This window comes from Saccopteryx bilineata, chromosome 10 (genome assembly GCF_036850765.1).
Source record: "Saccopteryx bilineata isolate mSacBil1 chromosome 10, mSacBil1_pri_phased_curated, whole genome shotgun sequence".
NCBI classification, from domain to species: Eukaryota; Metazoa; Chordata; class Mammalia; order Chiroptera; family Emballonuridae; genus Saccopteryx; species Saccopteryx bilineata.
Window position 1 is genome coordinate 4,440,351 of NC_089499.1, and position 7,324 is coordinate 4,447,674.

At 54.3% G+C, this 7,324-nt stretch overlaps 1 long non-coding RNA gene across 1 annotated transcript; it reads right to left on the reverse strand.

Annotated features, from left to right (window-relative positions):
• Positions 1-5,452: 5,452 nt before the first annotated feature.
• LOC136314187 (uncharacterized) lies at positions 5,453-7,307 on the reverse strand. Its single transcript, XR_010727283.1, has 2 exons — positions 5,959-7,307; positions 5,453-5,547 (listed from the first exon to the last, which is right to left on the reverse strand). It is a non-coding gene; the product is annotated as an uncharacterized lncRNA (long non-coding RNA).
• Between the last annotated feature and the right edge of the window lie 17 nt (positions 7,308-7,324).

Below are 7,324 nucleotides of genomic sequence, written 5' to 3' on the forward strand. Positions count from 1 at the left end.
TCTGTGTCTTTCTTGGATGACAGCAAGGACACGTCTGGGTGTCTGTATCTCACCCTTTAATCCTCGTTCGGGGAGAGCTCCTTGACCTCCCCCACCGCACCCAGTTCCGCGGGCCCCTCCCCTTCCCCACAGTTGGAGGAAAGGCAGACGACCGACCTGGTCAGAGGGGCAGTTAGGCCTGGCCTTTCTGTGGGCTGCCACGAGGGACAAGCTTTCCTGAGGAACAAAGCCCACCCGGGGGAGGGGAGCTGGGAGAGGAGACAGTCCTGGGCACACCGTTTGAGCCCCTAGAGCGCCCGGAGCATTTACCCCTGGACTTTTTTATGTGGTGAGCCAATACTTGACCTTTCCGGTCAGAACCTGTTCCGGTCCCTGGAAACTCAAAGGGTCATGATATTAAAGCTCAGAGAACACGGGTTCGACGCCAGGCTCTGCTATGTGCAGGCGGAGTCATCACCGCTTCCGCTCAAAGGGCTCGCTGACAGGGTTCAGCAAGAGGAGGATCTCCGAGGCAATGCCGGGGCGGAACAGGTCCTCAGGGAGGGGCGACGGGTTTACGGAGAGGAACAGCTCCTTACCGTAGCTCAGCTGTGTCCGGATTCTGCGTCTCAGACGCATGTGACCGAGTCCCCAGTGCGGGAGGCGAGCGGCCGTTCTATTTTCCATCTCTGCTCTGACAGTCCAGATGGTCCGGTGCCTCCCTCCCTCTCCCTCCCTCCCCCACCCTCCCCCAGGCCCCCAGCGAAGCCCGAGTGTCCAGGAGAAACATTTTCCCTCTTCTCAACAACATGCAGTGAGACTGGATTCAGAGCGCCGCGGATGCGCACTGTCTCCGGCTATCCTGGCGGCTGCTGCCCGGCGGGGAGCACTACAACCAGGTGCTGCTGTGGCTTTCCTCCCGGGCAACACCTTCTCGTCTCACGGGCAGAGCCGCCCGGCGCTCTGCAGCTGGCTCACATCACATGCGGTTTCCACACGTTCAGAGTAGATCTCAATGAGGAGAAGAGCGAAGTTCTCTCAGCCCAGACAGCCAAATAGTTTGGGGTTTTTTGTTTTGTGTTTTTTTTTGTATTTTTCTGAAGCTGGAAACGGGGAGAGACAGTCAGACAGACTCCCGCATGCGCCCGACCGGGATCCACCCGGCACGCCCACCAGGGGCGATGCTCTGCCCACCAGGGGGCGTCGCTCTGCCGTGACCAGAGCCACTCTAGCGCCTGGGGCAGAGGCCAAGGAGCCATCCCCAGCGCCCGGGCCATCTTTGCTCCAATGGAGCCTTGGCTGCGGGAGGGGAAGAGAGAGACAGAGAGGAAGGAGGGGGGGTATGGAGAAGCAAATGGGCGCTTCTCCTATGTGCCCTGGCCGGGAATCGAACCCAGGTCCCCCACACGCCAGGCCGACGCTCTACCGCTGAACCAACCGGCCAGGGCCAATAGTTTGGTTTTAATGATATGCAAAACAGGGGTGGAGGTGAGAAGGAACCGCGTGCGCACGCGCGCCTGTGTGTGTGTGTGTGTGTGTGTGCGCGTGCATTCACACTGCCAGCTTGGGGTGTAGTGGGGGGCTGCAGGGAGCAGTTCTTCCAGCCGAGAGCCATCCCCCTGGGCACCTGTCCAAGTAACAGGAAGAGCCCACTTCTGGATTTTAGCCATCTGGAGCAGTTTGGGCGTCCGTTCCTGCCATCACAGAGTTAGCATCCATCTAGGATTGTGGGTCTCAACCTTTTTTCCCACTCCTGCCGTCCTCAGGAGCCCTACAGACCTTTCTCTAACCCCACTCAATCCCTTGCCATGAAATGTTACTACCATGGACATACTATACCTACCTGCTTATGAGCTGTGTGTGTATCTGTATGCGCTGTGTACATAAAAATAATATGATTTTTTCCCCTTCATCTCAAGAGCCATTTTGGCCCTATTGGAGAAATCAGCCCGTTAACTACCCGTGACCTCACACTTACTGTGTACACACCCGCACTAGCCCCTCTTCTGAGTGCCGGTCCTATGAACGCATGTAATCCCCACAGTGACCCTCTCAGGTACCCCGTTTCAGAGCTGAGCACCCAGGCCCAGAGCATGCCTTGTCCAAGGTCACAGAGCTGGTAGGTGCTGGTCTCGGGGGAAATGAACGGACATTTGTCCTCTATGTGGCATGTATATGCACGACGCGGTATTGTTCGGCCACACAAAGGCGTGAAGCGCCGATACACGGGACAACGCGGTGGGGCTGAGACTTAACGATATGATTCCACCCCGCGGGGAGGAGAAGGCAGCAGCTCCCAGCGCCGAGAGCAGATGGGCCTCTTCCCACAGCACAGGGGGGTAAACTGGGTGCAAACAAAGCGTGCTGCGGAGTGGAAGAAGCCAGACACGACAGGTCGCATGTGCTCTGCTCCCGTTCACACGAAATATCCAGAACAGGAAAATTCACAGAAACAGAAAGCAGAGTGAAGGCCGCCAGGGGCTGGGGGCGCGAGGGGGGCGTGGGAAGTAACTGCTTCACGAGGACAGCCTTCTGTGGGGGGCTGACATGCTTTGGAGCTACATAGAGGTGGTGGCTGCACAACACAGCGACTGTCCTGATGTCTTCGCTTTAAACTGGCTAATTTCATCTCAGTTTGTTTTTGTTTGTTTTTTACAGAGAGAGTCAGAGAGAGGGATAGACAGGGACAGACAAACAGGAACGGAGAGAGATGAGAAGCATCAATCAACAGTTTTTCGTTGCAACACCTTAGTTGTTCATTGACTGCTTTCTCATATGTGCCTTGACCGCGGGCCTTCAGCAGACCGGGTGACCCCTTGCTGGAGCCAGCGACCCTGGGTCCAAGCTGGTGAGCTTTGCTCAAACCAGATGAGCCTGTGCTCAAACTGGCGACCTCGGGGTCTTCCGCATCCCAGTCCAACACTCTATCTATTGCGCCACTGCCCGGTTAGGCTCACCTCAGTTGTTTTTTTGTTTTTTTTTTACAGAGGCAGAGATAGACAGGGACAGACAGACAGGAACGGAGAGAGATGAGAAGCATCAATCATCAGTTTTTCGTTGCGCGTTGGGACTTCTTAGTTGTTCATTGATTGCTTTCTCATATGTGCCTTGACCACGGGCCTTCAGCAGACCGAGTAACCCCTTGCTCGAGCCAGCGACCTTGGGTCCAAGCTGGTGAGCTCTTTTTTTTTTTTTCCTCAAGCCAGATGAGCCCACGCTCAAGCTGGCGACCTCGGGTTCTCGAACCTGGGTCCTTCTGCATCCCAGTCCGATGCTCCATCCACTGCGCCACCACCTGGTCAGGCTCACCTCAGTTTTTTAAAAGTGTGTTTGGAGGGGATATACACTCATACTTTCACAGATAATGTCCTACATGCAGGTGGCACCAATGTCCTCTCCCGCCAGCCTACCTCCCCATCCCTTGACATTCATACTGTTTTCTTTTGTTTTTTCATTTTTCCGAAGCTGGAAACGGGGAGGCAGTCAGACAGACTCCCGCAGGCGCCCGACCCGGATCCACCCGGCATACCCACCAGGGGGCGATGTTCTGCCCCTCTGGGGCTTGCTCTGTTGCATCCAAAGTCATTCTATTCTAGCGCCTGAGGCAGAGGCCACAGAGCCATCCCCAGCGCTGGCCATCTTTGCTCCAATGGAGCCTTGGCTGCAGGAGGGGAAGAGAGAGACAGAGAGGAAGGAGAGGGGAAGGGGTGGAGAAGCAGATGGGTGCTTCTCCTGAGTGCCCTGGCCGGGAATCGAACCCAGGACTCCTGCACGCCAGGCCAACGCTCTACCGCTGAGCCAACCGGCCAGGGCCATACTGTTTTGTTTTTTTTTAATTTAAGTTCTTAATCTTTACCTACAGGCAAAAACTCTGCAAGCCTAATTTGATTCCCATTTATCTTAGTAAGAAAAGAGAATACCTTTCCATAGGTTTAAGAAACATTTGTGTTTCCTGTTCTTCAGATGTAGTTTGTATCCTTAGCCCAGTTTACTACTCGGCTGTTGGGTCTTTTTTTTTTCTTTTTTCTTTCTTTCTTTTTTTTTTTTTTGATCTGTGAGAACTCTTTATATACAAAGGAAATCAGCTCTTATATTGAGATGAGTTACAAGTATATTATTTGTAGCCAGTTAGTTTTTTTGTGTTTTGGCTTTGATGGTGGGTTTTGCAATATGGACTTTTTGTTTTGAATGTGAAAGAATTTTTCTTATTCATTTTAGAGAGGAGAGAAAGAGAGAGTGAGAAGGGAGGAGCAGGAAGCGTCAACTCCCCTATGTGCTTTGACCAGACAAGCCCAGGGTTTCGAACTGGCAACCTCATTGCTACAGGTTGACATTTTATCCACTGTGCCACCACAGGTCAGGCTGCAAGTGAAATAACTTATCAATTTTCCCCTTTATGGTTTCTGGGTTTGGTGACATACTCAGAAGTCCTCCTCTGCTCCAAGCTCCTACAAGCTCCTCCCTATTTCTCCAGTGTGGGGGTGTGTGTGTGTATATATATATATATATATATATATATTTTTTTTTTTTTTTTTTTTTTTTTACAGAGACAGAGAGAGGGATAGATAGGGACAGACAGACAGGAACTCAGAGAGATGAGAAGCATCAATCATTAGTTTTTCATTGCGACACCTTAGTTGTTCATTGATTGCTTTCTCATATGCGCCTTGACTGTGGGGCTGCAGCAGACTGAGTAACCCCTTGCTCAAGCCAGCGACCTTGGGCCCAAGTTGGTGAGCTTTTTGCTCAAACCAGATGAGCCCGCACTCAAGCTGGCGACCTCGGGGTCTCGAACCTGGGTCCTCTGCATCCCAGTCCGACGGTCTGTCCACTGCGCCACCGTCTGGTCAGGCTTCTCCAGTATTTTTATAGTTCATATTTTTAAACATTTAATTCTTTGAACCACCTGAAAAAAAAAAAAGTACATTCTAATCATTTCAATGGCTGGCTTTGTTTTGAGAAACATCAGGGAAAAAAAGGAGCAACCCACGTGCTCCTGGACACTCCGCTCATCCCCGGACCCGCTGGGGAGCTATGTGCAGCCTTCTCATCTTTCTGCCTGAAATGAGACCTCGGCCAGAGATGGGTCCACTTGGGGACCTGGCTGGCCGTAGGCTCCTCGCCCACATCCCAGGCTTTGAAGGGAGCACTGGGCTGATACCCATCTCCCAGGAGGTTCCCTGCTCTGGTTAAACCCTCACCAGTGAGGTGTGAGATGCCAACGGAGGGGACCATGGCCATCGCCCATCGGGACTTCTTATCCTCTGACAGTTGCAATATCTAAGGACTGAAGGAAACTAAGGCTATTGGGGACACTCACTACCATGTGGCCTTGATCAAATCACTTCAGCTTTCCGAACCTCAGATGCTTTATCTGTAAGATGGGGACAATAATACCTCCCTGGCAGGGCCACCGTGAGGATTAAATAAATGCTCCCCACACAAAGTAAGTATGCAACACAGATGCTAAGGGTTCATTCATACATCTGTTTATTTGGCAAATACTACTGAACACCTGCCAATGCTGGCCATTGTTCTAGGTGTTGGGGACACAGCAGGGGCAAAAACCTACCTCCTGGCCCTGGCCGGTTGGCTCAGCGGTAGAGCGTCGGCCTAGCGTGCGGAGGACCCGGGTTCGATTCCCGGCCAGGGCACACAGGAGAAGCGCCCATTTGCTTCTCCACCCCTCCGCCACGCTTTCCTCTCTGTCTCTCTCTTCCCCTCCCGCAGCCAAGGCTCCATTGGAGCAAAGATGGCCCGGGCGCTGGGGATGGCTCTGTGGCCTCTGCCTCAGGCGCTAGAGTGGCTCTGGTCGCAACATGGCGACGCCCAGGATGGGCAGAGCATCGCCTCCTGGTGGGCAGAGCGTCGCCCCTGGTGGGCGTGCCGGGTGGATCCCGGTCGGGCGCATGCGGGAGTCTGTCTGACTGTCTCTCCCTGTTTCCAGCTTCAGAAAAATGAAAAAAAAAAAAAAAAAACCTACCTCCTGGTGGAATACAATGAACAAAAAAGCAGGTAAATATATATGTCAGGTAGCAATAGAAACAAAGTAACGAAGGGGGGAGGGGAGGCCTGGCAGGTAAGGCAGTCTCAGTGCACCCAGCGACCGACCTTTTTACAGGGAACATAACCTTATTAATTTTCATTCATTTGTTTTCTTGGAATAATTCCTGTTTCCAAGAGGTCGAGGCTCTTATGGTTCTGTGGAGCTGCCAAGTGCCTGTGGAGGTGGCCTAGTCTGAGCAGAAGGGACCAGCGGCTCTGTTTTGCTGGCCCCATCTGGGTTGTGGCAGGGCTCCGAGTTAGGGGGCGGGGGGCCTTGGCTATGAGCTGTTCCAAGGTCAAGCTGCAGGGCCACACAGTTTTTATGTTCCATCGTGAGCGCTGGGGTCGACGTGGTAAGCACACGACACAGGAAAATGAACAAGAAACCCTTCCATCCCTTCCATTCTGTGTGTGCTGGACACTCGGGGAACGGAAGAACTCAGGGCCTGGGGCTGGCAGAGGAGGGTTCACTGCGGCCTGATCAGGGTGGAGCACCGGAGGAAGTGAGCAGGGAGCTCAACCCAGGGCCAGACACCAGCCAGGCCGTGCTGCATCACAAACTTTCAGCAACCTCAGACCCAAAGGCGCCCTCCTTCCCAATCTTCCCAGCCAAAGTCCTGGGTCAGGCCCGATAGAACCCATGAGGGTTCTGTACTCTTCCCTGACTCAATCAAGTGGCCTGGAAGATCCATTATGTGGATTGGCAGAGAGCAGCAGGCAGGGGCTGATGTCAGACGAGGCCAGGCTGGCTGCAAGTTGGGGAACCAGTTCATTTAGGAGCTGGGAGCTCCTCCGACTCACCAAGCTCCGGCGCTCCTGCAACCTCTGGGCCTTTGCACACGCAGTTCCCCCCGAAGGGGAAAAGTCCGCTCTGCCAAGCTGACCTCCAGGTCTCCACTCAAATTCCGCCTCCTCCTCGAGGTCCCTCACACTGCTGGCTGGCTGCCTTGTAGGTCAGTGTGGGCTCCCAGCGTTAGGGCAGGGCCGCCTCTAAGGTGCCCGGTGCCGTGCAGGAGGCGCTCAGGAAAGGTCTGTCTCGGGGCAAAGAATGTTGCACAAACACACGCACGCCTATCCACACGCGAACCCCCTTTCCGGCCACAAACGATAGGGGTAGGCGCCGACCCCACGCTGCTCGCAAACCTACTGAGCCCGGGGCGCACTGACTCGCGCGCGCACACGCACGTGCACAGGACAGGACCCCTTCTCCGCCGCACACCGAGGCACGCGCAGGCGCGCTGACACGCGCGCGAGCTCCCAACCAGGCGCCCACCCGGAACAAGGAGCGCCCTGCGCGCAC